Source organism: Pelophylax lessonae (genome assembly GCF_965119305.1).
Source record: "Pelophylax lessonae genome assembly, chromosome: 11".
NCBI lineage: Eukaryota > Metazoa > Chordata > Amphibia > Anura > Ranidae > Pelophylax > Pelophylax lessonae.
In genome coordinates, this window is record NC_138778.1 from 208,025,345 (window position 1) to 208,043,033 (window position 17,689).

The window sequence follows — 17,689 nt, forward strand, 5'->3', positions numbered from 1 at the left end:
AAGGACCATCAGTTTTGAAAAAAAAAAAAAAATGATTATTTAATTTCTGCAATAAAACATATCCAGTAAAAAAAAAAAAAATTAAAAAAATCTGATTTCTTCATAAATTTAGGCCAATATGTGTTCTGCTACATATTTTTGGTAAAAAAAAAAAAAAAAATCCTAATAAGCTCACAGTATAGAGGGGGTGCTGATAAGTATTGAGCCTTACCCAGAAATAATTGAGCTAGGAAGCTGTAACTGCCACACTATTCTACATATCCCCCCCCCCCCCCCTCCAGGAAGTCCATGTACTTGGCCACACCTGTCCTGCAGCTTCTTAACCGCTTGCCGACTGCCGCAAGTACATTTACTGCGGCGGTCAGCCCCTCCTGGGCAAAGCGACGTAGGTCTACGTCGCTCTCCCAGGAGCCTGTAGGGGGCGAGCGCCCCCACTCGTCCACAGGCATCCCTGTGCGTGTGACCGGCGGCTCCGATGTCCGCCAGTCACTCGCGATCTCCCGCTGGAGAGGGAGAAAGGCAGACAGCTGATGTAAACAAAGCTGTCTGTCATTCTCCCTGATGTAACTGCAGAGATCATACGATCCTACTATGTAGGATCGTATGTCTCTGTGGTTACATCAAAAGCCACGCCCCTTGACAGTTAGAAGCACGCCCCTAGGGACACACTTAACCCCTGGATCTCTAATAAAGTTAACCCCTTCCCTGCCAGTGTCATTTTTACAGTAACAGTGCATATGTATAGCACTGATTACTGTAGTAATGTCACTGGTACCCCCAAAAGTGTCAAAAATGTCAGTCAGGGGTCCGATCTGTCCGCCGCAATGTCGCAGTCCCGCAAAAAAAATCGCAGATCGCCGCTATTACTAGTTAAAAAAAAAAAACAATAAAAATGACATAAATCTTTCCCTTAGTTAGTAAAAGCAATAACTTTTGCGCAAACCAATCAAAATACGCTTATTGCGATTTTTTTTTTTTACCAAAAATATGTAGCAGAAAACAAATTGGCCTAAAATGTTAAAAAATTTTGATTTTTACATTTTTTTGGGGGGAATTTCATATAAAAAAAATGTGAAAATATTGTTATTTTTTCAAAATTTACGCTCTTTTTTTGTTTATAGCGCAAAAAATAAAAATCACACAGGTGATCAAATACCACCAAAAGAAAGCCCTGTTTGTGGGAAAAAAAGGACGTCAATTTCATTTGGGTACAGCGTCGCAGAACCGCGCAATTGTCCGTTAAAGTCACGCAGTGCCGAATCGCCAAATAGGCCCTGGTCTTTGAGCAGCCAAATCCTCCGGGGCTTAAGTGGTTAAGTCCCTGGTAATAAATTTCTTCCAACTGTTGGTGTAACCACTCATTTGCGGCATTAGTTGCCTCTAGAACACTCCCAAATCGTCGTCCCTTTAGATGTTTTTTGAGATTGGGGAACAGATGAGTCGGAAAGAGCCAGGTCAGGGGAATAGGGTGGATGGGGCATCACTTGAAAGCCTAAGGAAGTCAGGATGACACATTTTGGAGAGCTTTCCATGACTTTTTCCTTGATATTTTGCCTCAACTTCTTCAATAAAGCACAGTAATATGTTGCATTGATGGTTGAACCCTTTTGGAGGTAGTCCACCAGCAGAACTCCCTTCTTATCCCAAAAAAACTGTTGCCATTTGCTTCTGCACTGACCTTTGCACACAGAACTTCTTTGGCCTGGGGGAGCCACTGTGCCTCCATTCCTTAGACCAGTCTTTCTCAACCTTTTCAACGTGGAGGAACCCTTGAAATTATTTTCAGGTCTCAGGGAACCCCTGCTAAAAATGACTAAATTTACAAGTCATGATACATTAGTGCAGGGATCCTCAAACTACGACCCTCCAGCTGTTGTGGAACTACACATCCCATGAGGTATTGTAAAACTCTGACATTCACAGACATGACTGGGCATGATGAGAATTGTAGTTCCTGAACAACTGGAGGGCCATAGTTCGAAGACCTCTGCATTAGTGTGATGCAGTGGTGTATTTAGGTTTTGTGCTGCCCTAGGCCTGATTAAACTTGGGCACCCCTAATTTAAATATGACCCACCCCTTCCTGTAAAGGCCACACCCTTTCTTGTTTATGACCTGCCCTGTCATCTGTAAACCACAGACCACAACCACAGTCTATCAGTGCCCATCAGTGCAGCCTCATCAGTTCCCATAAGTTCAGCTTCATCAGTGCCCATCAGTGCAGCCTTAACAGTGCTCATCGGTGCAGCTTCATTACTGCTCATCAGTACAGCTTTATCAGTGGCCACCAGTGCATCATATCAGTGCAGCTTATCAGTACTGCCTCATCAGTGGCCATCAGTGTAATATATCGGGGCAGCATATCAGTGCCCATCAGTGCAGCTTATCAGTACTGCCTCATCAGTGGCCATCAGTGCAATATATCAGGGCAGCAGATCAGTGCAGCCCCATGAGCTTTTTTGCTGCCCTCCTGCAAAGTGCTGCCCTAGGCCTGGGCCTTGTTTGCCTAGGCCAAGATACAGCACTGGTGTGATGGTCAGTGGGAAGAATGCTCCTTACACTTGTGGACATTGGGAAGAACTACCTTCTTCCAGATAGCTAAAAAGATGAATGGTGTCAAGGGGAACTTATCTGAGAGGCAGAAATTGCTCATTGCTCAAGGAACCCCCTAGCAACCTCTGGAGGAACCCTGGTTGAGAAACCCTGATGTAGACTGTTCCTTAGTCTCAGGACCATAACCGTAGATCCATGTCTCATCACCAGTTACCAGTTTGTCCAGGAAATCTGACAAATTTCTTGCAAAATGTTCCAAAACAGCCACCGATGTCTCCACACGTTTCTTCTTTTGCAACCATATAAAAACACACAAAGGGCGCACCTTTCTTCTGGTGGTCAATTACCACCAGAAGAAAGCTCTATTTGTGGGAAAAACATATATAAATTTCATTTATGTACAGCGTTGCATGGCCGAGCAATTACCAGTGAAAGTAGCGCAATGCTAAAAAAACAAAAAATGGCCTGGACAGAAAGGGGGGTAAAACCTTCCGGGGCTGAGGTGGTTAATATAGGGCTATTACCTAGGAGTTTTTGAATTACAAAAATTCAATAGTTTACTTTTTTTTTAAACAATGTATCTGTTTCAGATTTATTTGCTGAAATTGATACATTGAATTTCTTCTAATGGTTACTATGTTATGTTGGCGTTCCTGTCCAGTACTGGAGGTTGCCTGTGTGCACAAGGCCTAAATCTAATACCTTGCATACCTAGACTTTGGCCCCTTGCACACGATCGGACCGATCTGGTCCGCCTGTCTGTTTTTCAGGTGGACCAGTTCGGGCCACCTATTCTCCTCTATGGGGAGGCGGATGTCAGCTGAAACCTGTCCGTTTTCATCCGATCTCCCCATAGAGGAGAGCGGGGATCTGACAGGTCGGTCTCTGCACAGTGAGCCAAAACGGACCTGTAATCTGCCTGCTCAGCGGGGATCAACGGAGCGATCCCCACTGAGCTAGCCGAGACCATGAAAATGGATCAGCCCGTGTGAAAGGGGCCTTGGGGATGCTACATGTTCATTCAGTTGGCCAGGATAACAAGGCTTCACTGATAGCTATAAAATGTAACTCTATTCGACAGTGTTAACCTCTTCCCAGAGGGCTCTGATGAAGAGGCTACTACCTTGAAACGTGTCAGCCCCAGCCCTATCACCACAGATGCCTTCCAGTCCTCCCTCTTTACTGAAAAACACTTATTTTCTGGAGGTCTCTGGATTGCAAAATTAAACCTTTCTCGCTTATCTTTAGCACATGTTTGTGAGTATAATGTATGACATGGTTTTTAATTTCTCAATAAAATGCCTTGTGATATTGCAGTAGGTCGGTGTACCCTTCTCTTGTTTTCTATGTCTTCAGTGTTAACCTCTTCCTGTCCGCACTATAGCTGAAAGACGGCTACAGCTAGGACCTTAATTGCCGGGAGGGCGTCCATGTACCTCTTCCTGTGCATGAGCTGCCTGTGCGCTCCCTGCTCGGCTCGCTCTGTGATCAGTGAGTCCATGATACTTGGCTGATCACCGATCAGAGTCTCAGCCCCTTACCATGTGATCAGCTCTCAGCCAATGACAGCTGATCACGTGATGTAAACAGCAGCCGGCGATCAGCTTTTTTTTTCTAAAGGCGTGAGGAGAAAAAAAAGCAGATACCTGCTGCTGTCAGAGGGACATCGGTCCCGAAGGGGAGAGGAGCATCTGTGCCCACCAGTGCCACCTATCAGTGCCCCATCATCAGCACTGCCTATCAGTGTCACCTACCAGTGCCTATCATTGCCACCTATTAGTGCCCATCAGTGTTACCTATTAGTGCCCTTCAGTGCCACCTACCAGTGCCGCCCATCAGTGCCACCTATCAGTGCCCACCAGTGTTGCCTTATCAGTGCCGCCTTATCAGTGCCGCCTTATCAGTGACCATCAGTGCTGCATTATCAGTGCCACCTTATCAGTGCCCATCAGTTCTGCCTTATTAGTGCCCATCAGTGCTGCCTTATCAGTGCCGCCTTATCAGTGACCATCAGTTCTGCCTTATCAGTGCCGCCTTATCAGTGCCCATCAGTGCTGCCTTATCAGTGCCGCCTTATCAGTGACCATCAGTGTCGCCTATCAGTTCCCATCAGTGCAGCCTGTCAGGGCCCATCAGTGCCACCTCATCAGCGCACATCAATAAAGGAGAAAAATTACCTGTTTGCAAAATTTTATAACAAACTATAAAAACTGTTTTTTTTTTTTTTTGTTTTTTTTCAGAAATTTTCTGCCTTTTTATTTGTTCAGCAAAAAATAAAAACCCCAGTAGTTATTAAATACCACCAAACAAAAGCTCTATTTGTTTGAAAAAAAATGATAGAAATTTCATTTGGGCACAGTGTTGCATGACCGCGCAATTGTCATTCAAAGTGTGACAGCGCTGAAAGCTGAGAATTGGCCTGGGCAGGAAGGGGTTTACAGTAAGTGCCGGGTAGGCAAGTGGTTAAGGTCCATTGTTATTTCTGCAGTGCAGCGAGAGCTGTACAATGTCAATCAGCAGATGCAATAAACAAGTCTTACTGGTTTAAGTCAAATGCCGCTCCCAGTTGCATTTTTGCTGATCCATTCCTTAACACAACACAGATATAAATGATAAAAGGTGAATTCCGGTGAAAAACCCTCCATTTTAGATTGCAAGCTCTAAGGAGCAGGGACCTCTGATTCCTCCTGTATTGAATTGTATTGTGTTTGTAATGTCTGCCCTCATGTTATAAAGCGCTGCGCAAACTATTGGTGCTGTATAAGTCCTGTATAATAATAATAATAACTATAGCCCCCCCCCCCCCCCCCCAACCTACAAACACACTGCACTTCTCATTTTTGTCCAGAGTACCATTAACCACTTAAATACCGGGCACTTTTACCCCCTTCCTGCCCAGGCCAATTTTCAGCTTTCAGCGCTGTCACACTTTGAATGACAATTGCGCGGTCATGCAACGCTGTACCCAAACAACATTATTACTTTTTTTTGTATGACAGGTAGAGCTTTCTTTCGGTGGTATTTATTTACAACTGTTTTTTTATTTTTGCTAAAAAATAAATAAAAAGACCAAAAATTTTGAAAAAAAAAGTTTTGAATATTTACAGCTGTGAAAATAACGCTAGCACGATCTTGGAGATCTCCTGTCCTGCCGTTCGACCAGCTCCGACATAAACTTACCTGGATTAGGCTCAATGAACGTATGTCGGCCATGCTGAATGATAAAATGAAACAGTTTGATAAAGTATGGGAGCCGTGGCTCCGCTATCTTACTGGTAGCAATTAATGGAGTCTGGGGCGCCGGGATTTCGGGGACATGGGGGGCGGGGCGGGGTCCTATTTCTCTTCCTACTACTTTTTCTCTTTCTTCTCTCTTGCTATTCCACTTTGTTCCTATCTCTTTGACCTTATGGATATGTACCGTTAGCCCAATTGAATATTCTCACATCCGAAACCTACATGTGATTATATTAGTAGCACTGGAGCTGGGACACGGCAGTGGGCTGAATGGGGGGCTGATGTTGGTGGGGGTTTTTTCCTTTTTATTACTTCCCACATTTTTAGCTCCTATTACTCGTTGTAATATGCAGCTCGCATTCCCAATGCTTGTTCTTGTTTGCTATTGTTCTGTTTCATGTTGAACTGTTTATGGACTTCTCACTCTTCCCAGACTGCGGTGCATAGTGGCTGCTTACGCCGCGTGTGTCTATTTTCTACTTTATTATTTCGTAATTGCAGTAGGACAATTGTGACTGTTGTACCTATGTTAATGGTATTTCTTTCTGTACCTTTGATGTCCTTTTTTTTTTCACGAAACTTTCAATAAAAACCATTGCAAATAAAGTTTTGAATAGTTTCTGTTACAAACTTTTGCAAATAAGTAATTTTCCTCCTTCACTGTTGTGCACTGATGGCACTGTTGAGGTGGCACTAATATGCAGCATTGATGGGCACTGATAGGTGGCACCGATGGGCACTGTTGAGGTGGCACTAATATGCAGTACTGATGGGTACTGTTGAGGTGGCACTAATATGCAACACTGATGGGTACTGTTGAGCTGGCACTAATATGCAGCACTGATGGGCACTAATAGGTGGCACGGATGGGCACTGTTGAAGTGGCGCTGATATGCCGCACTGATGGGCACTATTGAGGTGGCCCTAATATGCAGCACTGATGGGTACCGTTGAGGTGGCACTAATATGCAGCACTGATGGGCACTGATAGGTGGCACTGATGGACACTGTTGAGGTGGCACTAATATGCAGCACTGATAGGTGTGTAAAGGAAATGTGTACATCCTGTATATTATTGTATTTCATACTGTATGTATTGCACACTGCACACATTGTGCACACAGCACTAATAAAGTTTTCATTGCATGTTTGCATTCTTTGGAGTCCTGATAAGAATTAGCCAGCCTATGTTATGCCCCTTGTTACCATAAAAGTACAATTGTAATAATAATAAAGTGATACCTACGTAATCATGTGTATAAAAGCCTTCAATTGCATCAAATAAAACAGAACAGTTATTTTGGAAAGATGCAGAATGTATCTTTTTGTGTCTGTTTCCTACTGCAGTTATTCATTTGGAACCATCAATCAATATGATAGGAGTTGCCTATCTATAAAATGTCCAGGAACAGGTGGCACTGATAGGCACTGTTGAGGTGGCACTGATGGGCACTGATAGGTGGCACTGATTGGCATCATTGCTGGGCACTGTTGGGGCTGCACTGTTAAGCAATGCCCTGATAATCAGTGCAGATCTCCTCTGTGAGAAGAGTGTGCGGAGAGGAGAGTCGATAACCAGCATTTCCTTGTTGTCATGTGATTGGACGCAGCTGATCACATGGGTAAAGAGCCTCATCATCAGCTCTTTATTGAGATTGGTGATGCGCCGTTTCCCAGGGCCACAGCACACCGGGGATCGCCGCGCTGCGCCCCCACTCCGGCGCAGCGATAGTGGGACGATGTCATATGACGTAGTCCCAGAACGAGAGAGCCACCTTGCGCCCGTCATTTTACTATATGGTGGGCGGGAGGTGGCTAAAAAGCAGTTTTACTTACCTAATCCCTTACTCCCCTACCTAATCCCTTCTCCTTGTGGCACTGGACCTCTAAGGTAAAGATCTCCAACCCCCTGGGCCACGGACCAGTAACGGAATTTGGCCACACAGCAGGAGTTTACCATTGTTTCTACTTTTTATAGACCACTTAAAGCAGAGCTCCACCCAAAAAGGGGAGGTCCTTCTTGAAGGACTCATCCTCCGCTCCTCTTGAATAATTGCCACTTTTCAGGAGCAGAGGGGTTAGCGGGTTCCCCATTTTGACAGATACCCGCACCCACTTCCGCTCCGCTCCCACCTAGACGATTGGAAGCAGAAGTTTTCTGCCTTCCCTGTGGATGTGGTGTACCCAGATTTTGCAAAGCATTGGATACAGTTGCCCATAAATGCTTAATTTACAGATTGAGGTCTGCTGGCATAGATCATAGGGTTTGCACCTGGATAGATGGATTGAAATCTGGTTACAGGGGTGCGTCCAAAGGGTGGTGATAAATAGCGAGCACTTTGAATGGTACGGGGTGGTAACTGGGGTCCCCCAAGGCTCGGTCCTGGGACCAATTCTGTTTAATTTATTTAGAAATTATATAGAGGATGGTATCTCAGATCTCAGTGTTTGCTGATGATACAAACTTAAGCATGGTAATAACTTCACAGCAGGATATAGAAACCTTACATGAAGATAAGACATGTGCGGTTCATTTCCTTCTGAATCTAAATTCGAACAAATTTTTCACTATTCGGAAATTTAGTTGAATCGAATTTGAATACTTTTTTAAATTGAAATCAAATTTCAGAAGGGAATAAAATAGAATAGAAAATAAAGGAATGGAAGAGAAAAGCTTATATTAGAATAGAAAATAGCAGAATACAAAATAAAAGAATAGGTAAATTAAGGGATAGAGTAGAAAATAAAAGAACAGAATACAATAGAATAGAAAATAATAGAGTAAAACATAACAAAATAGAATAGAAAATAAAAGAACAGAATAAAATATAATAGAATAAAAAAGAATAGAATGGAATAAAATAGAAAGAATATAACCATCTTCTGAAATTTGAATTTCAAATAGAATAAAAAATAATAGAATAGAAAAGAATAGATTAGAAAAAAAACAATAGAATAGAATAAAATAGAATATAACCTTCTTCTGAAATTCAAATTCGAATAGAATAAATTTGATTTCAAATAGAATAAAAAAAATATATATAGAGTAGAAAAGAAAAGGATTAGAAAAAAAAACAATAGAATAGAATAAAATAGAATATAACCTTCTTCTGAAATTCACTTTCGAATAGAAAATAAAATAAAAGAATAGAATAGAAATAGAATGAAATAGATAAGAATAAAAAAAAAAACAATAGAATAGAATAAAATAGAAAGAATATAACCTTCCTCTGCAATCCGAAATTTGAATAGAATTAATTTGAATGGAATAAAAAAGGAATAGAATAGAAAATGAAATAACAGAATAGAAAAACCAATAGAATAGAATAGAAAGAATATAACAATATAACCATCTTCCAAAATTCGAAAAGAATAGAAAATAAAAGAATAGAATAGCATAGGATAGAATAGAAAAAAACCATTAGAATAGAATGGAAATGGAAAGACTATAACCACCTAAATGCGAATTTCGAATAGAACAAATTTGATTAAGAATCGATTTGAATTTTTCAAATTTGGTTGAACTGAGTTTAATTCGACCAAATTTGGAAAATTCTAATTGATACGACCTTGAATAAACTAAACGAATTCCAAAAACAAATTTAACTAAACAAATTGATGGAAATATTGAATAGAAACTAAACATTTTTTTTTTTGTCTACATGAAGATCTCAATAAAATAATGGGATGGGCAACTACATGGCAAATGAGGTTTCATGTTGAAAAATGTAAAGTAAAGGCATTTGGGGGATAAAAATATCAATGCAAGTTACTCGCTAGGGGGGGAATCCAGGGTGGAGAAAGATCTGGGGGTCCTAGTAGATGACCGGCTTGGAATGGGCTTGTCCCCATTGGAAGATTTCCCCTCTATTACTTTTCTGGAGACAACTCAAAATGTGGGATTTTCTTTTATTTTCACTTTTAATGATAATGGTAAACAGGACAAATAGAGAGGGTGAATCTCCTTAACGGGGGCCACAGACAAGCATTATAACCCCTGTCCACTCGATACAAAACAGTCTAGAAATCAGGGGAGCCACATCCAAAGAGGCATCACCGATAAACTGCAGCCCCTGGACTAACTGATCTGCCAGCTCAGCAAAGGCAGGGGGAGCTGTTCTCCCTCCAGGTCACGGCGTAAAAGTTTAGCCCACTCGGTCAGATTTTGTGACACCAGGGCAATGGTGAAGACCGGCCTAAGTGCCGAACCCACAACAGTGAACATATTGCAGGCTACAGCCTCCGCCTTCCTGTCAGCCGGATCCTTAAAGGCTGGAGACTCTTCAACCAGAATCATGGTTGTGTTATTCAACCTGGAAACGGGGGATCCACCACCGGTGGAACAGTCCACTTTTTAAGGAGGGACTCTTCAAAAGGGTACCCCACTGCAAATCACTTAGTGACCACAAAGGGCCGATTTGGACATTTGACTCATTTGCGACAAATCTGTCAAAATAGAAGGGGAAGGGAAATACCTTTGCTGCTCTAGAGGGCTTGTGAGTGCCAAAAGGAATTGGTGCATCTGCCGCAGCTCCAGCTGCATCCTCCTTTTTTAAATTCTCATGCACAGACACAATCAGTGCATCTGGGTATGGAGGAATCATTCTCACTATCAGAAAAGTGAGGGTGCGTGGCCGCAGACCCACAGGGTGGGCCACGTCCGTGGCGGCCGAATCAGATTCAGGATCTGAGGAGACAGATGAGGCAGGGGAAGGCGGGAGTGCTTTTTACTAGCCCGCCACCCAAAAGCCACCTCCACCCGGGACACAAGGGACTCCAGGACCGCCGTCAGTGCATCAATGGATGGTTGGGACCTGGAGGGTCTCGTGGCCTCTAAGAGGGGGTCAGGTGGGGAAACATGCTCTATAGACTCCATGAGGCAAATGTGCAAAAAACACTGCTAATGGACACCCCCACTGTGTTGGTAACACCGTCCGGTCGCCGGCAACAGAGCACCTCACTATCCTGAAGCAGAGAGAGGAAGGACCAGACTCACCACTCCACCAACCAGGCACCAGCATGCAGTGTGCTCCACGTGTGGCGTCCAGAAGGAAAGAGACCCAGGAGTCAGCACCAGGGGATAAGGAGATCTCCCTTAGCCAAAATCACCGCCTAGAAGGCTCCTCTGTCATGACCACCGCCATTTTCAATGCCGGACCAATGCAAAATGGCCACCGGATTTCACAAACATGGCCACCGTATATACATAATATAGGCCACAACAAGATGGAGGCTCTGCACAGCTCCACGAGGCACCCAGGGAATATTTTGACTTCATTGGACAGAGCGGTCAGCACCAAGGTTCACATTACTGCTGACTCGTGGTCCAGCAGGCATGGTCAGGAACATTAAATTTCCCTCACGGCGCACTGGGTAACTCTGTTGGCAGCTGGGAAGGATGCACGACAGGGTTCAGTGCTGGAGCTTGTTCCACCACCACACCTCCAAAAAGCTGATGGTGATTCTGCCACGTCTGTCTGCTCCACTCCCTCCTCTTCTTATTCCTCTATGGCCTCTTCTGCTGCATTGTCTTCTGAACCAGCAGTGCTCCCTAAGCGTTCAAGGGGCTACGCAAGTAGTCATGCGGTGCTTCACTTGGTCTGTCTATAGGGGACAGGAACCACACCGGGCCAGAGATTCTGTCAGCTCTGCAGGGGCAGGCTCAGAGGTGGTTGACACCATGGCAGCTTGAGCCAGGAATGGTTGTATGCGACAGTGGCACCAACCTTCCCTCCAACAGGGACACTTGACACATGTTCCATGCTTGGCACTTGTCCTAAATTTGGTGGTGCAGCATTTCTACCCGGGCTTACAAGATCTTCTGAGGCTACATACTTTTCTGGCCTGTCACAATTCCAGTGCTCGGCTGGCTGACATTCAAAGGGAATTCAACCTGCCCACCAACCGCCTCATTTGTGACATGCCCACCAGGTGGAACTCAATACTGACAATGCTGCAGCAGCTACACACGCAGCAGAGGACCATCAATGAGTACTTGTGTGAGTATGGCACAAGGACGGGCTAGCTGGGGAGAGGTAGTTACTGACAATGTCATCTTTAGTTAACCCAGAGGACTCATGCCTCCTCAAACTTACGCTGCATAGGCTCCCTGATTCTGCAAAGCCTGCGAAAGGACCCGAAGATTTGTGGTATCAAGGAGAGGGATCATTACTCGTTGGCAACCCTTCTTGATCCACATTACAAGAGTAAAGTTGCAGAGCTCATCCTGCCTTTGCTGAAGGAGCAGAGGATGAAACATCTTGAGGACGCCTTGAAGAAAAATTTGTGTAACACCTTTCCAGACACTGGGAGGTTACCATTTCCTGGACGTGTATCTGAGGCTTCTTCCAATCAAAGGAAGAGTGGTGGAAAATGTGGCCAGCTGACTCATGCCTTTAAACAATTCTTTAGTCCTCAGCGGCCAGGGCTGGTTTAAGCAACCATCGGCAGGGTCAGCATCATATGGTGCAGGATTATCTAGGGGCAAGAGCAGACTTGGAGACCTTTCCAACTGAGCATCCACTAGGTTACTGGGTCTTGAGGATGGACCACCAGCCAGAACTTGCTCAATATGCAATTGAGCTACTGGCCTGTCCTGCTTCCAGCGTGCTTTCCGAACTGACATTCAGTGCTGCTGGAGGTTTTGTGACGGATATAAGAGTGCATCTATCCACAGACTCCGTTGACCAGCTGACATTTTTTAAACTGAATCAGTCCTGGATCAACTGCAGCTATCAAGCCCCTGATGCTGATGTAACATTAAATGTGCTAGAGATCTGGGATCCTTTGAAGACCGCCTATCCTATTCCTGAGACTTGATTATGCTAGCTTCCAACAATGTTTTTGGTTTAGGGAACCACCAACACTCAAGGCCCAATTTTTCTGCACCTGTTTGACAAGTACATGTATTTCACTTTTTTTTTCAAATTTTTAACAGCAAGGCCCATTCCTGCGCCCAGTAAGAGTAACTGAGAGGAGTTACAGTGTTCAGGCACCACCAACAACCAAGGCCCAATTTTTCTGCACATGTAATTTCAATTTATTTTTTCTAATTTTTAACAGCAGGGCCCGTTCCTGCGCCCTGCAAGAGTAACTGTGACCACTAGGGATGGGCAAACGGTTTGGGCCGAGCATGAGTTTGGCCCCGAACATCGCCCATTCAGGTACTCCCCTAACACCTGAACTTTCTTGGCTCCTAGCGGGATGTTCGTCTTCCGAGCACAGTCAATAGGTTGTTAAGGCTTCCCTGCTGAAAGCTGAATTAAAAAAAATAATTGTAAAAAAAAAAAAAATGTAAATTAAAAAATATTGGGGTAAAAACAGCTTGGGGGGACCCTTTAGGTCTGGTATGGGTTTTAAGGGGAAACCTATGACAGAATTAAGAAAAAAAACAGCACAAGATTTTAAGGGGAACTCTACGCCATAATTTAGAAAAAAAAATGGCGTGCCCCCCCCCAAAATCCATACCAGACCCTTATCTGAGCATGCAGCCTGGCAGGCCAGGAAAGAGCGAGCTGCCCCTTTCTCCGGAACCTTACCAGGCTGCTTGCCCTCAACATGGGGAGGGTGCTTTGGGGCCTTGTCCCGATAACCCTGGGCTGTGGTCGTCATGGTCTGCGGGTGGGGGGCTTATCGGAATCTGGAAACCTCCTTTAACAAAGGGGCCCCAAGATCCTGCCCCCCCCATGTGAATGGGTATCGGATACATTGTACCCCTACCCATTTACCAAAAATGTGTCAAAAAGTAATAACCACAGGAAAACATTTTTGACAAGTCTTTTATTAAAAAATAAAAAAATAGTGTTCCTTAAAGTACGACGCCCACCAGACCCGAAAAATAGAGAGAAAAAAAACGCTTTTGCCTCTTGGGAGGCCTCCCGACCTCTTCCTCCTCTCCACTTCGACAGTTCTTATATAGGCAAGGGGTGAGGGCCATGGCTATGTCACCCAGTGGCACAGCCTCTTCTGCCATTGCGTGACATCAGAAGGGGGTGGTGCCATCGGACGACGTAGCTGGCTGGCCCTGCCCCTTGCCTATATACAAACTGTCATAGCGAAAAAGAGGCAGGCGGCGGGAGGCATCCCAGGAGGCAGAGCGTTTTTTATTTTTCGGGTCTGGCAGGCGTCGCGATTGAAGGTGGATGTACATCGAAGGACACTATTTTTTGTAATTTTTAATAAAAGACTTGTCAAAAACAATTTTATTGTGTTTTTTACTTATTGACACTTTTTTTGATGAATGGGTGTAAGTACGGGTTATCCGATACCCATTCACATAGCGGGGGAGCCGGGATCTGTGGGCCCCCTTGGTAAAGGGGGCTTCCTGATTCCGATAAGCCCTCCAACCGCAGACCCTGACAGCCACAGTCCAGGGTTATTGGTAAGAGGCCTTTGTCCCATGCTTTAAGGTGGGGGGCAGAGCCCCCCCTGCCCATAGGCACCAGCCCCCCCATGTTGAGGGTATGTGGCCTGGTATGGTTCGGGGGGGCTCGCTTGTCCCTCCCTTTCCTGGCCTGCCAGGCTGCATGCTCGGATAACGGTCTGGTGTGCATTTCGTAGGGGACTTTTTAAAAACAATTTGGGGTGGGGATCCCCTTAAAATCCACACCAGACCTGAAAAGCCTGGTATGGACTGTGGGTGGGACGGACTCCACGCTGTATTTTATCATCTGTATTGCCTGGAGCCGGTAATGCATTACAGCTTTGGGCAAGTTTAAATTACATTTTTCCCTTTAGAAATGTCAGTATTGCTGCAGCAGGCTCTATACATTGTACAGATGTTCAGGCATCATCCAGGGTCACTAGACTTGGATGCTGACTGACTGACGTATGATGCAATCATATCAATCCTGGACACCTGTGCCGTTCCTGGCAGTGTTCACAAATGTCTGACACAGAAGGCAGGAGGCTGACTCATAAGGTTAGCAGAAATAAGGCTTTGTGAACACTAAATCACTGCTAAGAAACATGCACAGCTTTTACTTACCCATTGCAAAATACTGGCACTCCATTGTTTCATACTTTGGGTACAATTACGTTGGGAAATAAATATGGACACTACCATTGCTGATTTGCTTTAAAAAGAGTAATTTGGTAATGGCATCTCACATTTCTATTCTCACAAGCTTCATTAGTGACTTGAGAAACTTGGGGGGGGGGGGTTTTTTGAAGATACGCCTGACTCTCCTATATCCTGTTCCTCTCCTCCTACCACACCACAAACACTGGCTATTGTTTGCTATGTAAATACAATAACACAATTGATATAATCAATCTTTTTCAAAGTTTGCATTTCTATACTCACGGTTTTCTTAAAGTGTTACTACAATTGTAAAATCAGTCTGTATATGCAGTAAAGCATGCTCGTTATCCTGTCTTCCCTGATCCTCCCCTTCTTTTACTGTCTCCATTCCATCTGCTGATAATACAAGAGCCTTGGGGACACTCTACACATGCTCAGTTTGGTGTGTATTTCTAGAGTTTTTTTTTTTCTTGGGAGAGGGCACGTGATCAGCTCAGGGCCAATTAGCACTGTCCAGACAGAGGGCCAGGGTTCTCTAAGCCTTACAGGACAGTCAGAGAAGAATGAAAACTCCTCCTACAAAATCTTTAACCAGACACTGATAGAGGTCACAAGACTGCTATATACTGCTGATGAGAAAAGGTATTTAGCAGTTTATATTTACTAAACTGATTACATTTCCATGTTCTGTGTACTGTGGGAGGCCAGATATATTGACTGCAGGCTCCTGGGTTTAGGAACGCTTTAAAGCGTAACTCCACTTTTGTTGAGAAAAAAAAACATTCCCCTCTGGGTGATCTCTGTACATTGCATGGATTATAACAAACTTTGTTGCAGATTCCTACCTTTCATTATTCTGAAGAAATCATTGTTTGTTCCTCTGTGCTGAGTGGGTCTAATGGGAGTGGTTTCATAATTATCTATCAGCTGTGGCGGCTGCAGGGCTCTAATGAGGAAAGGTGCTGGGTCTGCATCCCTTTAGATGTGTTTCTATTGGAAGTATCTCACCAAAAATGACATTTTTGGTGCAGGGGATGCCAGAAATCTGACTTGTATCTTAGTGCAGACTTCTGGTAAAATTGGTAAGCCAATCACACAAGCAGGAAATTATGTTTCTGGGGTGTGGTCAGTATACATTCTGTGTACAGAACAGCTCCGGGCGGCCATATTGCATTGCATTTTCAGAAAATTTCAACAGCTGCAGATTGAAAAGGAAAGGTAATTTTAATAACATTCAATTACAATATGATTTGTCACAATTGTATATGCCCTATTGTTTTTTTCTTTATTTGCTGATTTTTTTTCCCCCAGGAAAGTGGAGTTACCCTTTATGCCTGGTACATACTGTCAGTTTTTTTTTTTACTGTTCAACCAAGCGGGGTGAACGAGAAAAAAAAACCCCCAAAAAAACTGAAGAGCTCAGGACGAAATCCTGTACTAAGATACACTCTAGAAACTTGGTAAAAAAATTTTGGGGCGTATCTCTTACTTCCTGTTCTTCTCCCTGTGCCGCCATTCCCTCGCCACAGATAGCGGCAATTGCTTGCGATATAAATTCAATGTAACAATTGCTACAATCGGTTTATTATTTCATGCAGATCAAAGCTGGGACCTTTGATCTGCCTTGGGCATCAGTTACAGCAGCTTCACAAGAAAAAAATGAAAAAAAAAAAATTAAAATAAAATGTATTTCCTTAGTAACCATTTGGTAGCTATAATCTACCCTAATTAACTTCTTCATGCCCTTAGATGTTTTTCAAATCTTTTATTTATTTATTTTTTGCTTTAGCAATGACATTTAAACATTGTTTTTTTTTTTTTTATTTTTATTCATTTTGCTGTCAGCATCACCCAGATTAATCATCAAATCAAAGTTTGTCAAAGGGTAAAAAAAAAAAGTAAACTAACGACAAACACATCCCCCAAGTCCCTGCTGTACTTACCTCCAGGGCTGCTAAGCTGTTTGTGCCCCCACAGCCAGTCCAGCGGACTTGAAATTTCTGCTCTATGCAGCACTTCCTGGACTGACCAGATCAATTCTGATTGGCAAACACAGTCACTCTGACGGCGCTGACCAATCAGAACCCATTTGGTCTGTGCCAAGCCGTCAAAGCCAGCAACTGTAAAGAGGATGGAAGATTGGTCCTCCTTGGGACAGCAGATCCTCCGAGAAGAATCTTACTAGGAACGTCGGCAACCAGGCGTACCAAGCCTGGCGAGGCCAGCTTGGGGCCAACCAAGATGACCGGAATCCATTCTGCCTCAATCCTGCATAGAAGTTTTGGCAGAAGCTTGAGAGGAGGGAAGGCGATGGAGGCAAGAAAATGCCCCTGATGCAAGGAAGCCACCACTGTGCATATGGACTCCATCCTGAACTTCTGCACCCACACAAAGCAGTTCAGCACCTTGAGGTCCAGGATTGGACGCACCTTGCCTTCCCTTCCAGGGGACTGTAAACGGGTTTAAGTAAAAACCCCAGAAAACGTTCCGAAGTCTGAACCAGGACAATCACCCTTTGAAGTAAAAGGTCTTGCACTGCCCCAAAACGAGCCTGTAAGCGGACTGGGGGCAGTCGCACGTTGGAAGGAAAAGGCCAGGGACTCTTCAACCGGAATCATGGTTGGCTTGTTTAACCACTTTACCACCGGAGGATTTTGCTGTCTTCCGTCCAGGCCACTTTTTGCGATTCGGCGCTGTGCGACTTCAACTGACAATTGCGCGGTCGTGCGACGCCGTACCCAAACGAAATTTACGTCCTTTTTTTCCCACAAACAGAGCTTTCTTTTGGTGGTATTTGATCACCTGTGCGATTTTTACTTTTTGCGCTATAAACAAAAAAACAGCGTTTATTTTGAAAAAATAACAATATTTTTAACA